This window comes from Bidens hawaiensis, unplaced genomic scaffold, assembly GCF_021521415.1.
Source record: "Bidens hawaiensis isolate Kalapana, Puna unplaced genomic scaffold, B.hawaiensis_p1.1 tig00009479_1, whole genome shotgun sequence".
In the NCBI taxonomy this organism is placed as follows: domain Eukaryota; kingdom Viridiplantae; phylum Streptophyta; class Magnoliopsida; order Asterales; family Asteraceae; genus Bidens; species Bidens hawaiensis.
The window spans coordinates 634,569-651,219 of record NW_027491704.1 but is presented as its reverse complement, the minus strand read 5'-3'; the positions used below and the strand labels follow the sequence as shown (position 1 = coordinate 651,219).

The window sequence follows — 16,651 nt, the reverse complement described above, 5'->3', positions numbered from 1 at the left end:
AGTTGACACAAGATAGTTTATCTGTTAAGTTGCATGAGTTTGCTGTTAGGTTACGTACTTGGATTCCCGGGTGTGATTTGCTTTGTTGATTGATTGAATCTTTGATTATTTGTTTAGCTATTATAAAACCAAACTGTTTGCTAGTGTGATCGGCACTTTAATTGAATTACTTCATAATGTTATGAATCGTTTACACTTTACACTGACCACATACTTCTCGTGGTTCGACACCCTACTTACCCTAGCTTGCTTAGGTGATTAGGACCTTGCTTTAATTGTTTTTGACTAGATAGCGACAGTCTAGCATCATCTGCGCGAATTCGGTCGGTTCTGTCACGTTCGTTACGATACCAGAACTAAAACAGAAAAAATATAGCATCCGATATGTTTTCATTACGTTCGTGACATTACCGAAAATAAAACAAAAAAAATTAAAATGACTTGACCAACATGGTGCCACTAAGTGACCCAATTGGGACTTAGCGGCACCACTATCTACGGGAAGACTCTTACAATAAAACATCCAAGAAAACATTAAAATATAATAAATATATTTATATTTGTAGAATGGGACAATCCATAATTGCTAGGGGGACACGTGGATATAGAAGATAATGGATGATGATGCACTAACAACTTGTACTTTTTGCATAAAAGCTTGCATGTATATAATTAATTGCAAATACAAGTTAAATAGAAGTTTCGTGTGGCTCAGATGGTTCTCTGTTTTGTATGTAGTTGGGAAGACCAGAGTTCGATGTTTAGTTGGTCCCATTTCTTTACTTTTGCCACCAAAATTTCTTATTTTTTTTATTACTTTGTGGCACATATTACTATATATGTATACTAGATTTTATCCCCCGTATTACGAGGGTTATTTTACATTATTCGTTTTCAATATTTATATATGTATATTTGGATTTTAATTTTATTTATTCAAAGAAAGTTAAAAATTAATATAATTGAGGTTTGATGATGAAATGGTTTCACAAATAAATGATATGTTATAATCCGGTTTAAAAGCTATATGGGTATGGTGATACCCATTAGCCATTTATTTTCTTTATTATAAAATTGTTTCTTAACTATAAATAATATATTTTTTTAAATAAAATAGGATATTAATTTTTAGTATATCCCTATTTTATAGGATTTTCATATCAAATATTTGATGAGATTAATGTTTAATATAATGAGATGTTATAACCTGTTTAAGAGCTATATGAGTTTGGTGAGACCTTTACACGTGAATTCAAGTCAAATGCGTGAGAAGCATTCATTTACAAATAAAGCAATTTAATGCCTTGAGAGAATGATTGTTTTATATTTTTCGTTTTTTAATATTTACATTTTGGATTTTAATTTTCTTTATTATAAGAAAGTTAATAATATATTTAGGGTTTGATGATGAAAGGATTTCATAAAAAAAAATAATATGTTATAACCAGTTTAAAAGTTATCTGGATTTTGTGACCCATGACTTGCTTATGTTTTTTACTATAAAATTGTTTATTAATTATAAATAATATCTTTTTTCTTTTTAAATTGGATATTAAATTTTAGTATATTCCTATTTTATAGGATTTTCCTATCAAATAATTGGTAAGATTAATTTTTAATTTAATGAGATGTTATAACTCGTTTAAGAGCTACCCGTTTAAGAGTCCTCCATTTAAAAATCAAGCAATCTGGTGGCTTCCAAAAAAGAGGGGAGCGACCACGTCGCGACATGTAGGATTTTAGGGTTTTCGTTTATATATATACTAGATTTTATCCCCCGTATTACGGGGGTTGTTTTTAGTATTTGTTTTCAATATTTATATATGTATATTTGGATTTTAATTTTATTTATTGTAAGAAAGTTAATAATTAATATACTTGAGATTTGATGATGAACTAGTTTCACAAATAAATGATATGTTATAATCCGGTTTAAAAGCTATATGGGTTTGATGACACCCATTACCCATTTATTTTTTTAATTATAAAATTGTTTCTTAATTATAAATAATATCTTTTTTAAATAAAATAGGATATTAATTTTTAGTATATCCCTATTTTATAAGATTTTTATATCAAATATTTATGAGATTACTTTTTAATATAATGAGATGTTATAACCCGTTTAAGAGCTATATAGGTTTAGTGAGATATTTACCCGTGAATTCGAGTCAAATGCATGAGAAACCTTCATTTACAAATAAAGAAATCTGATGGCTTGAGAGAATAGTTGTTTTACATTTTTTGTTTTTAATATTTACTTTTTGGATTTTAATTTTCTTTATTATAAGAAAGCTAATAATATACTTAGGGTTTGATGATGAAAGGGTTTCATAAAAAAATGATATGTGGATTTTGTGACCCATGACCCGCTTATGTTTTTTACTATAAAATTGTTTATTGATTATAAATAATATCTTTTTATTTTTAAATTGGATATTAAATTTTAGTATATCCCTATTTTATAGGATTTTCCTATCAAATATTTGGCAAGATTAATTTTTAATTTAATGAGATGTTATAACCCGTTTAAAAGTTATCTGGTTTTGGTAAGACTCATACCCTTGAATTTGGGTTAAATCAATAAGAGGTCTCAATTTAAAAATCAAGCAATCTGGTGGTTTCCACAAAATAGGGGAGCGACTATATCGCGACACCTAGGATTTTGGGGTTTTCAATTATATATATTATAGATTATAGATAGATTTATATTAATTTGATTGTTTATATTAAGATCTTTTTATTATATAACTTTATATATAGTTCTTTTTAACGAAACCTGTAACTAAACTTAACAACTCAACTACAAATTTATGAAAAAAAAAAACTATTTAGAACCAATTTAGTTTCGAATAATTTAGAGAATTAAACGTATTTTTATTTTAGCACAAACATAATGATTAGGGGTCAATTTTTTGTTTTTTATTTTAAAACAATTTTATAAATAGCGGCCTATTTTTTCTACTCGTGCAAGGTCCACAAGGTCCCATGCGTTTTCAGAGACGTCCCTGTTCATCAGACAAATATTCTTACGTCCCTGGACTGTGACTGACACATGCACGCCATTGATCTTCCATTGTGAACGACAGTGACAAAGCTTAGACGAAAACGCCCCGGGGGGGGGGGGGGGGGTTGTGTCTAAAATTTTTGGACGAAGACGGGTAAATTTAAACATATAAAATTTTTTAGACGAAAAAAAGGGTAAATTTACACTACTGCACAAAAAGAGAGGGGGGAGCCGGGGCCACCCTTGGCCCTCACTATACTTCGCCGAGAGGGGGGAGCCGGGGCCACCCTTGGCCCTCACTATACTTCGCCATGGGTGGACGATATAACAAACCGTAACTATTCTCTATTCACTACATCAAATTCTTGAAGTTCAACAATGTATGGGTGCATAAAATGTTAAGGCCGATGATGCGAATCTAGCTTACTAACATTAAAGATGTGTGGATTCGAAAAAGAGAACATAGAATTGCTAGATATAACAATGAAAACTGAACTTGATTACCTGATAAAATATCCAACGTGATTTTCTTTTATTTTAAGTGTATCACTAGTAGAAAACACGGGTTTTTGATACGAAACTTTTTTTGTCACAAATTGCTATGCATATCTGACAAAATTGCGACGCAAAAGGAAAACCTAAATTCCCTACGAGTTTTGCTACCAAAATGCAACACGACAACAACCCCTAATTTTTACTTACAATTACGTAACATAACTCAGTTTTCTTAATTTATCTTAATGACTTAATGTATAAAAATATGTATGAAGTATAAGTAATTTATACTCTGACGTATTTGCTACGCATTGTTTAGCAAACTTGAAAAGTACGGTTGCGTCGCAAATTTGACACAAAGATATAATTTTTAATAATTTGTAACCCAGTCGCTAAGCAAAATTTATTAGCCATAAGAATACTATAGCATAGCGAATGCGTCACAAAATAATTGAGCTTTTAATAATTTACAACGCAAAATATAATTAAACCCAAAAAAAATACTAAATTTGTTGCAAAAGGTAAGTAACTAAATAATGTTGCTACGTAATTTGTATTTTTCTAGATAAATAAAACCGTGTGCTATAAAGGCGTTGCAAAGTGATTTAACTTTTAAATGATAATAATAATAATAATAATAATAATAATAATAATAATAATAATAATAATCACCTAAAATCATGTTACTACACATTTTGCAACCCGACATATATTTTTAAGATCGGTTAAACCATGTGTCGCAAACTGATTTTTTTCATAAGTATTCTAAATAATAATAAAGTCAAATTTTCAATGCAGTAGGTATTATCCTTGAATATAATATAGAAGAGCATATATTACCTGGCAACATTCATAAATTATTGATGTAGTAATTGCGTTGCAAAGTGATTTTATTTATGTGTAAATACTATTACAAATACTTTATTATTGAGTAATTAAGTGCGGTTTTCGTCCATATATTTTGTCTAAATATATCGTTTTAGCCCGATAGTTTTAAATTTGCTATTTTTGTCTATATGATTTCATTTTACTTGTAATTAAACCCGATCTCAGTAACCTCGTTAAGTCTGGTCGTTAAATACATCAGTGTGTCATTCATGTGAGGGGCAGTTTTGTCTCTCCCCCCCACCCCCCCAAAATGCACCCCAACCCCTCACGTGAAGGGACTTGCGAATTAGAATTGAGGTTTATTTGGGGAGAAAAGGGATAAAACTGCGCCTCACATGAATGGCATGCTGATGGATTTAACTACCAGACTTAACGGGATTAGTGGGGTTGGGTTTAATTGCAAGCGAAATGAAATCACATAGACGAAAATCATAAATTTAAAACTATTGATCTGAAACCGCATATTTGAACAAACCACAGAGATAAAAACTACAATTTACTCCTTTATTATTCAACAATTGCTATTATTTGCACAACAACCATTACAATCAGCATTAATATCTTTGTTATGATAAATTTACATAGATGTGACTATGATTATTAACACAACTATTATATACTTATTAGTTAGGGTTAGGTTTTAATAGGAAGTACGGTTTTTATAGGAATGATAAGAAGTAATTTAGTCCATTGATTTTTAAAATGGATAGTTGATATTAGTTTATAAAGGAAATCAAGTGTTAGATAAGGAAAATGACATAATAGGGATAACACATTTATTGATTTTCCCTCTGCACATGCAAGACACATGTCAATTTCCCAATCATTTTAAAACGCACATATCTTTTTTATACGACATTTTAAAAAATAATAAAATCACCATAATAACGAGTGTTTTTTTTATTTTTTATATAAATACCATATTGATATATAAAAATAAAAATTAGTGGGTTTTTACAAATTGTGTTTTACAAAATTGTGTTTTTATCAAATTGTGTTGTACAGTTGTGTTTTTCACTGTGATTTTCCATTGTGTTTTTTCATAATGCTTATCCATTGTACTTTTTCCAGCGATGACTATTTTTCGGTGACTTTCCAACAAAAATTCCCGACGACTTTCTGGCCAAAAAGTTCCAACAACTTTTCTAGCGAAAAAGTCCGACGACTTTCCGGTGAAAATTTCCAACAACTTTCTGGTGAAATTTCCAAGGAAATTTTCCGGCAACTTTTCCAGCAAGGTGTCGGCGGTGGGTGACGGTTGTGGTGCCAGTGGGTGGTGGTGGTGGTGGTTGTAGGGTATGAGTGAAGATGCAAGTGAGTTGTGATTAAATTAAGTGGGTTTTGAGATTAAAGCAGTGGACCAAAATGCCCTCTTTCCTAGCCTTTTAGGAAAATCAAACTTTTTATTTAAACTCAACCATAGTTATATAAATAGTAGTATCAATCTACCTCTACCTATATAATAAAAGAATGGATTTCCAACAACGTCTCCTTTTATATTTAACCAAATATATTCAAAGTGTCACGAGGCATTTCCTAATTTTTTTGATTATTTTAATTTCAATTCAAAATCAATATCACGTGCTCAGATTACATTTTTATCAGCACCCAATTGGGAGGTTCTAACCCTAGGAATCATCATCTGTCTATTGCATTCAAATCCATCCAAATTCCAGGTAACTATCAAACCTTTGTAATCCGATTCACATATTCAATCTTCTCACCAAAACAGATTCAATCGGATTCACATGGTCAATCGGATTTACATCTTCAGTCGGATTCAACCGATTCACCTTCGCAGGCTCGGTCAGTTTCAATCGATCAATCTTTGTAATTCTATTCATAGGTTGATTCACGTATTTTATTTATATGTAATCCTTGGTCTTTCAACTGAAACCCTAATTCTATGATCATTATATATAAACTATGGTTTTTCTATTTAGTGCTTTTTAGACCTTAAATTGATTCAAAATTAGTGTTACTTTTAATATTGGCCATGTTACAATCAATATTATATTAGTTTTTGTTAAGTATAGATATGTAAAAGTTACTGTGTTGTGTTAGGAGGCGATGTTTGTGCACTCTATGTGTTTGAGGAACTGACTCAAAGAGTTCAAATTGTTTTTAATCTGTTATCACTACGAGTTATAAACAAATAAAAGTAATGATCAATTTGTCTGGGATCGCCAATTACATGAAAAATGTTCTTTAAGGTTTAGGATTTTCTTTCATTACTATTTTGTCATTGTTGTTGTTTTTCAATTTGGATGAATACATATAAAATGTGAATGTTTATAGGATAATATGACGAGATTGGTGGCAAAATTTGTGTAAAGATTATAAATTTGTTTTAAGGAGAAGGAAATGTTCTACACTCTTATCTATTTTGTATAATTACCTTTCGATTTTCGGCAATATGCAACATTAGTGAAATGATGAAAATTTAATATATGGGTTTGGAACAAAGAAGCTACTTGCAAGAAGGAAACTAGGTAACATTTGGGTAGTTTTGGGGAAAGCTTTTGCCACATTTCATTTGTGTATGAAATTACTACAGTTTTTTTTATGAAAGTAGTTGTTTGCATCAGTTTAGAAACCATTTTCAACAGTAATTGTTTGTGAATATAATATAGTTCTTTTCTTTTTTCAAAATATAATGTCAAACTTAAAGAATTCAAATTAAAAGAACTTTGCAGTCATGCGTGGCATTTCTCTTAATACTGATGTGGCGGACACGTATCTAGCCATTTTGGTTTTTGTGGTTATCAGGCTATTATGTGTTGGAATTGAGGTGGTATCTATTAAAATTAGTTATTATTATTATTATTATTATTATTATTATTATTTGGTTTTTTAAAAGTTGTTTCCAATGTTGTCGATCATTAGCATTTTGTCCACGAATATTTATAGGACCGACATACAATATATCAATTTCTTTCGAGTCTGTTCAGGTCAGGTAACGAGTCAAACGAACCTCCTTAAAAAGTTACCAGTTTGCTTTGGGGAGAAACAAATGAACACTATGTTTTTATAAAACTTCTATAAAAACATTTTCAAACGAACCTCCATTTGCTGACGTCTTGCGCGCATATAAAAAGGTCATTATGGACATGTAATGAATTTTATCGACTGTTTTCTCAACAATTTTCATGCCCCAACCAAAACACTGTTGTGGATGTTTTATAGAAGCATATTTGCCTATCTTGATAGTTTTTTTATCTACTACCATTATTCTTTTATATTATTATTCTTTGTTATACTATATTTTGGGCACTCATCAGCTATAATTTTGGATACAGGGGTAATTTTGAAAGTGTTTTAACTGCAAGTTTAGCTTCAGTTTACAGCAGATGGTAAACGGGTCTGCAAACGGGCCATAGGGCATTGCGTCATTTGGTATAAGTCAATCTGGTTACAGGTTGTACATCAGGATGCAAATCTCAGATTTGTTCTTAAGATTGATTTTAACATGCGTTTTAAGTGGTTTGCTATGTTTGATTCATATTATATAAATGAAAAAAAAAATGAGTCCATATATGATGATCTATTTTTAGCTTTTATTGATGATTACTTTATTTCTGACCTGTTGTTTTTATTTCAGGTAAGTTTTAAAGGGAATTTTCTATATTATTTCAGTCTCTCATAATTTGTAGGTTGAAAATGTTTGATTAAAATATCACTGTGCATGAGCCTTAAGGTAATTGCAACAATAAATGTTCAATTCATCAAGTTTGTTAATACATGCATATGAATTGTTGTTTTATTGTAAACATGTTTTAGTAGATCTGGTCTTATTTCTGCTGCAGAAGATTGCACTGCTTATACTATATCGTTGAAGGTTTGATAATTACAAGATTTTACCATAAAAAAGGTAATTAATAATTTTACTGTAAAAGTACTTTTTTTATCATTTAGCTGGATCTACCTTGAAGCTCACTAATCATTTTTCTTGCGGTACACATGCAAATTTGACTTTTATGGTCAATAGTGATAAATCTGCAATTTCAACTGTTAGGATTCACACATTTGTTTTTTCTTTTCATTTTTGCGATAACTTGATTTATGAACCTCATTAACTAAGGATGTTAGCTTAATGTCTAAAAGAAATGGGCAATTGCTATAAAAAACAAACCAACCTTTCGATTTTCTTCATAAAAAGTTTCTCCACCTCTTTCTTTTTTTTAATTGTAAAAATACCTGTATTTGATATTTTTAACCACAAATAAGAAATGACCTATAATAACATGTTACCACAACTCATTTATTGTATAAATATATAAATTAAATTCATTTATGATTTTAATGTCATCATCTCCTGACTCCATCGTGAAACCACCAGCACCACCGAACCTCCGGCAAACAACCTCACTGGTGACCCATTCTTCCTCTCTCTCTCTCTCTTGTGTTAAAGGTAAATATATCAAATTTTATATAAGAATATACCATCAATAACCGGTATCGTAAGAAGAATTTAGATTCCTAATAATTTGATAACAGTAATGTCACAAATACAAGTAGAAATGTTGTATGCAAGAAGATATTTAGGGAATGGTGAGTTACATATTTATATAACTCAGTATTGGTTTTTTTTCGCATTATATTGTAAACGTGTAATTGTTTATTTGACATAAATCCAAAATATATATTATATTTATATATTATTATTGAATTCAATTATTTGTAGTTTTTGTTTTATTACCAGCCCTTGTGTTACACGGGTTCTAACCTAGTAACAACAATATATTGGTAACGAAATTCGTCTTGTTGCGACAATACAGTGATACAAATTCGATTAGTATTCTAGATTCCTAAGAGTAAAGGTAATGAAACCAAAAGAGGAATCATATAGAATAGTTAGGGCACTCGTATAAATTATGAAAATAAAAACTTATTTAAAACGACGTGTACTCGGTTAGTAAACTCACCTGATACAGCTGCGAGTCAACACGAATTCACTCTGTATCAAGTTACTGCATGAATTCATTAAAGGTTAATTGGAGTGGTATATTGGGTGGATGTTTTAGGTTGGAATCTCATAAAGGTGACACAGGGACCACACAAAAAAGCCGACCTACGTACTCTTTTATTTGTGGACAAAGTAGGCAAATTTGATTTTAAATCAAACAAGTATTTGTAGCCGCGCGTTGCTACGGAGCACGTTTTCTACATGAAACAATAAGCAAAGTGTTGGACAATCCATTCTAGAAGTAGTTGCAATGTGATGAGACTCATTAAATCCTCTGTGTATCATCTATGCCCATGAAATCCTTGTGTGGAGCAACACCACTTGTTTCGTGCCTGTTGAGAACTTTCTTTATATTCAAGAGTTTCAATGAGATTAGCACCATGATCCAGATCATCTAAACAATAACTAGCAAGTAATTAAAAAATAACAGGTATCGTACCATTGACTTAGGCTGCCAAGTATGAGTTCCATGACTACCAAGTGGTTAAAGTTCAACAGGTTAACTGCACAATTTTATGAAAATAAATGGCCATAAAATAATAGTTTGAAAATAATATTTTAAGTTTGTTAATTAATACAGGTTATATATTGGGTTACAGAATAAAGAATTCATAATCTATTCCCCTTTTGATTTAAATAATGAGTCGTTCAATAATAAAAAAAAAAGGCTAAAATGCGTAAAAAAGCAATTGTAATAATTCATATAGCAATTTGCTATTAAAAAAAAACTTAATGGTAATAAGATTCTTTAACGATTAAATACAGTAAACAACTCACATTATTATTTTTTTGACAAATTGTGGTGGTAGTGTCAAAATTTTGCCACTCAAAAGTGAAATACGCATTTGAACACTAACATCAAAATCAGCATAATTTGAGAAGTATAGTTGAAGTAAGATCTTGGGTCAAAAATTGAAGTGTTATGATACTATCACTATAAAAGAATACACCCATGTAAAAACCATATATGTAAATCAAGTAATAACTTGTTAAGTAAACATTATGAAAGTGGTAATAGATATAGAAATGGGGGATCATTTGTGATTTATTGTCGTAAACAACATCCAAGATGACCTTAGTATTGAATAGCTTCAAAATTTTCAGAAAAAAGCACTTAAATTGTTTATGAGCGATCATTAATAACATAATTAAAGTTAAATAAACAATTAAAAATGTAATACCTGCAAGGTGCAAAGCTTTAACCACTTCTATAAACTCTTGAGAAGTAGCCATAGGCCCTCCCATTTATCAACAAAAAAGAGGTGATTTTTTAGGGATAAAGCAAAATAACTAAAAAATTCTGATGAAATGATTGATAAATGATAAATACACACAGAAATCAATCATGCCTTTGTTGAAAGTAATTTCGGACTTCAAGTCATAAGTCGGTGAACTTGAGGGACCAATGTTGACAAGCTGGTCATAGTTGGTCATGTTTCCTAATTGTTATGTAATTATAATAGGTAATATCTTGGCTAGCAAGTTAGGTTAGTTTATATAAACCAAGCCATGGTTAGGCATTATAAAATATGTAAGATGCAACCGAGTTAGGGTTTATCTAGAGACATACACGAGATGTAACCGAGTTAGGGTTCATCTAAATGTAACTGAGTAAGGGTTCATCAAGAGTCAAACCGAGTTAGGGTTTGAGAGTTGTAATCAGTTTTTGAGTAATATTTTTTTATTAATAAACAAGAGTGATTTGTTTGTTCGTGTTTTGACTATCGATCCGGGACTTGAATTGGTACCAGAGACAGGTTCAAGAAATCAATAATCGGTCGGTGACGAGCAGTGGCTTGAGGAGGTGGTATCATCAGCGCATATCAGAACCGAGTTGGGATTCTGAATCGCAGTCTTTTTTTACAGGAAGGTAAGTCAGGCCTGTGGCGAAGTTCTCTATTTGTTCAGCGGCAGTGATCGGGGTTTTTTGTTGTTCGGAGTTACTATTTTTCGTTCCAGTGATTTGGCGGTTTGAAAAATCTGATCGTGGGGTTTTAGTATTTCTTGTCAAAGGAGAAAAGGCGTTCTTTAAGTTGATTAGTAGGTTGGAACACAAAGTCAAAACCTAAGAATTGTATTTGATTTTTGTGTGCTACTGTTACGAGAACCAAAGAAAAAAAGTTTTGGTATTTTTCCTTTTTTGTGATCAACAAAGAAATCAAGAAAATTAAAACAAGTTTGGTTTGATTTTTCTTTTATATTGGTTCAACGAGTTTGGGTTGGACAAGCGGGCTTAATTCAAAGTTTGTTTTCTATACGCGTTGAACAAGTCGATTCAATTCAGAGTTCGTTTTTTTACGGGTTAAGTGAACCAAGGTATTAATTAAACCAATGTGCACGTGCTTTTATTCGGGAACAAAAGAAGATCAAGGAAGATTGATGTTCGCTCGATTAGATGACCGAGATTGCAGCCAAAGGAGTAGTTATGAGAGTTCATACGACCGAGTGAATGGTTGGGGACAGGGTCATGAAAGTATTCGAGTTCGAGAGAGCCGAAGAACACATATATGGATTAAGAGAAGTTCCGAAAAGATCAAGGCCAGGATGGTTGTGAAAGCCAAGAAGGTCAAGATCATGGTTCGAATCAGACATGTGAAGAAGACAGTTGGAGACAAAGGTTCACCTATTTCGAGTCGGAAATTAGGGGGTGATTGTTGGAAGTAATTTCGGACTCCAAGTCCCAAGTCGGTGAATTTGAGAGACCAATGTTGATAAGCTGGTCATAGTTGGTTATGTTTCCTAATTGTTATGTAATTATAATAGGTAATGTCTTGGTTAACAAGTTAGGTTAGTTTATATAAACTAAGTTATGGTTAAGCATTATAAAATGTGTGAGATGCAACCGAGTTAGGGTTCATTAGAGACATACACGAGATGTAACCGAGTTAGGGTTTATCTAGATGTAACCGAGTAAGGGTTCATCAAGAGTCAAACCGAGTTAGGGTTTGAGAGTTGTAATCGGTTTTTTGAGTAATATTTTCTGATTAATAAACAAGAGTTATTTGTTTATTCGTGTTTGATTATCGATCCGGGACTTGAGCCTTAAAATTGAATTCCAAGTTTGAAATTGAATAGATAAAAAGTTAATACCTGAATCTAGGAATCAAACCTTTGAATCAGAAAAAAGCACTCTTGAAATCTACAACAAACAAAATCAATCGAAAGACAAAACCCTAACATGAAATATAACCTGCTACTACAAAAAAAAAATTTAGCTTGTATTTTAAGATACATCCATACCTAGGGTTTCAGACGACCCCGACTATAGTGGCGAGTTTAAGACGAATCTACATTAAGGGTTTCAGACGACCCCGACTATTAGAAAAATGACCCTTAATGACATGCATACAATGACACGTGATGATTTATGACGTGCAATTACGTGTGTCATAAAAAAAACGTCATATTTTTCAAAAATTAGAAGATTTATGACGGTTAATTTTGTATGTCATTAAACCTATGTCATAAATTAAAAAAAATAAGTGTGCGTGTCATATGTATGCATGTCATCCTTGGATCCAAGTAAAAAACATCCAAACAAAAAATTGAACCCACGCCAATATTTCTCTTAGAATACAGAAGTTATAATACATTTGTCCTTGGGCCATCGAGCTTCTCCATTGGTCCCACCATGCCAATATTTCTCCCAATTCTCCCAATATCTAAGGTTCTGACCTTCTCCATCAGTCCTAAGCTACACCACCGACTCCATCTATGGTTCAGTCCCCCACGTCCCGTTCAAGTTTCTGTCGGCTAGGGTTCAATCGGTCGAGGTTTGCTTATTTGGAGTTGATTGAAGTAAAAATGTTCAGTCTATTGAAGGATTATTTGCAGAATTTCATCTATGTGAGGTATATGCCTTCAATTTTACCTTGTTCTACTGTTAATTGGCTAGGGTTTAATGGACTGTTAATCTAACGTCTGCTTTCAATTCGAGTTACAGATTGCTTACAATAACAATTTATTTTTGTTTTCTAAATGCTGAAATCTGAATGATGATCTTGATCTTATGGATTTTTTTTTTAATTTGTGATGATTATTAAAGGGCATTGGACTGCTTTGACTAGATCATGGTGTAGGTATGAATGTATCATTGCTAGAGTGTTATTATGCGCAGTTTTGGCTTTTGCTGATGCTGAAGCAACAGCACGCAGAGGTCGGCGCGTGCAGAATTTTTGACATGTCAAATTTCGTTCTTACATCATGCATTTAATTTAGGATATTTATCCTTTTATCATTTTCAGGTCTTTTTGACGTGTCAAATTTTGTTCTTACAACTTAATCTGCCAAAATTGATGGAGATATAGGTTGGATTGTGCCATTGTTAGAACATTGTTTTCCACCCCAAATTTTTAATTGTTAGATCTCTGCAAGCACATGATCCTAAAGTCCTATTCTTTTGAGTAAGTCTTTTATTTTATCATCTTTGGGTCTTTTCGTTCGGACTGATTTTAACACTTTCGTTTAACTATGTGACATGGATGGTAGTTTGGTATTTAAGTTGGTGGCATGTATGAATTTCTCTTTGCTCAATTCAGATTTAAATGTCAATTTTGACCTTACACGAGTTAAATATACTATTTGGAAAACCTGGGATGGTCAATGAATTTGAATACCATCAAGGGTATTTTGGGAAGTACTTGAAAGATGTTCATGTTTTTTAAACTTAAACTTAATTTAGTTTGTTGTTGATAAGTCATGGCTATCTTTTTTACTGATGATGTATGTCCACAACTAATATAAAAGCCTTGTTGGTGTATAAAGTATAAACATGCTAATTTGGTTTCTTGTTTTAACCGTCTGCTTTGTTGATGTATGTGGTTTTAATGATGATGTATCAGCTAATTTAGTTACTGTTTGCATAAAAATGTTAGTTTTGTTACTTTAGTTTACCTTTTTGATGGATAGATTTGGAGTTTTGAACTTTTAGTATTGGATAATTTTTTATATACAAACCGTGTTTATTTATAACGACTTTATTTGTAACTTTTTATGATGGTACTCTTAATTAGGACTTTTACATATGTATATACGTGCATGTATAATTATTTATATGTAAGTTGAAAAACATATAAAATTGGTGCATTTATAGTTAATTTCACTTTTTTGTTGCTATCTTTATTATAATATTTATTGATTGATTGCAATGCAGTACCATGTTTGGTGGCTGCAAATCCAGTAAATTATGGTCAACCTTGTGAGTTGTGACCCATCTTGTGTGGAGGCATTAGCTGCAGGCTTAGGCTTAGACGCTTAGTTGTATGGTAATTACCTCTTAACCCTTGGTGAATCAGTATATTTATTTCTATGGTTAAACATGAGCTTAGCTTACGGTAATATCTTATAATTAGAGAAAAGATTTATGATTCAGAGCACGAATGTATGTAGTTTGGTAATGGCTCCATGTTTCATGTATGAGTTATCATGATGTGTAGGGGTAGATTTGGAAATGGAACAAAAAGTACGCGTGATTGGGCTTTGCATGAAGTGTGGCCAAATTCATTGGAAACCGTTAACTTAATTGAGCCATCTCAGTACGAGCATGTCTAAAGCTTATAACATGTATGTTTTTCTTGCCTATACATACAATTTAAGATCAACAAACTAACAATTTTAATAGATTAAGTTTTATGCATGCTGGCGATATTATGGATCTTTCATAAATTGTTTGTAAAATTAATAGGATCATGTGCTGATGAAGGTGCAGATGCAAAATGGTTCATATTCAATCGTTCACAAAATGGCTCTTAATTCTTAGTTGAGGTAATTTGTATATATTTGGTTAGCGATCAGAGTAGATAGTACAAAACACATGTTTGGGAGATTATATGGGATTATCAATTCTAGTTGCACCATATATTCAACTTCCTTGGGTAAAGTCCTAACAAATAGGTTTGAGTTAAACAAGCACCGCATCGTAAATTGTCACCTCCTCCGCATCGCGCGTGTTTTCTATATATATATATATTTATATTGTTGAGTGCGCATTTGTTTTTCCACCATCGGCACATAATTTTTTTAATGTTTTTTTTTGGACGGCCTTGTCACCCAAACTTGTCCATCTGAAACATAAAATGAATTTATGGATTATTCATTGTTGTTTGTTAACTCATTGTTGGGTTCCAGAATATAAATTTGGCTTATATTAAATGGAAAAACTGATTGTGATGAAGATAAGGCAAATGGATTGCAGGTCAGTTGCGGGTCACAGCACGTGCAAATTTGTAAACAACAGTTTAGCTGAACTAAGCTGATTCATTTCTGCTGATGTTTTTTGGGTTTAACTTTATTTGGTTTTCGGTTTTTGTAGAAACACTGGGTTGGCTGTATTGGACATGAAAAGTACTACTTGCTATTATCTGGATTCGTTAAGGCCTATCGATATCAATTCGAAGCTTAGGCAAATTATCGATGCGTAAGTAGTACAAATTACTGAAACATTATATATTATATTCGTTGAATTTCATATAAGTTGAATTGCAAAAGCAGATTGAATAGGTTTTGAATAGCATATGTAATCTGTTTTGTATTTACAGCTTGTATCTAAACTTGGTGGCAGTGTTGCCATTGCTCAATGTAATAATGGGTGGTGGGAGTACAACATGTTTGACTAATAATTCACATGGAATATATTCTTTTTAAAAAAGACTACTAAAAATGATAACAAAAATCCATCCTTGATGCAGGTGTCATGTTCCGAAGAAGAAATTGGCTGATTATGAGGTTTTTGAAGAAGAGCAAAACAATTTACTTCAAAGGCATAAAATGGGAGTTGACCGGGTATGTATTAGCTATGATCGATTTACATATTCAAGTGCAAAGGTGTCATATCTGGTTCTATGGTGTAATGGTTAGCACTCTGGACTTTGAATCCAGTGACCTGGGTTCGACTCCCGGTAGGACCTATGAAATACCAACTTACAACCTTTAAGTGTGCGTGTGTGTATACACACACACGTATATATAGATGTATTTATATTATAAATATACATATATATATATATATATATATGTATGTATATTATAAACACACACACACACACATATAATTTTTTTTAAAACATCAAAAACCATGACACGCATAAATGTGTCGTAAATAGGTGTCATAAATGTATGTCGTAAACGGGTGTCATAAATGCGTGTCACAAAAGATGACACGGTTGTGTGTCATTTTCATTTTATGACAGGGCCATCATTGACAAACATTTACGTGTCATATGTACCCTTATATGACACGCATTGCGTGTCATTAAAGGTGGTTTTTCTAGTAGTGTGGTACCGATTGGTACCGGTAC

General features: G+C 31.8%; 1 non-coding gene across 1 annotated transcript; it reads left to right on the top strand.

Annotated features, from left to right (window-relative positions):
- The first annotated feature begins 16,189 nt into the window (after window positions 1-16,189).
- On the top strand, window positions 16,190-16,261 carry TRNAQ-UUG (transfer RNA glutamine (anticodon UUG)). Its single transcript has one exon. It is a non-coding gene; the product is annotated as a tRNA-Gln (tRNA).
- The last annotated feature ends 390 nt before the right edge of the window (window positions 16,262-16,651 follow it).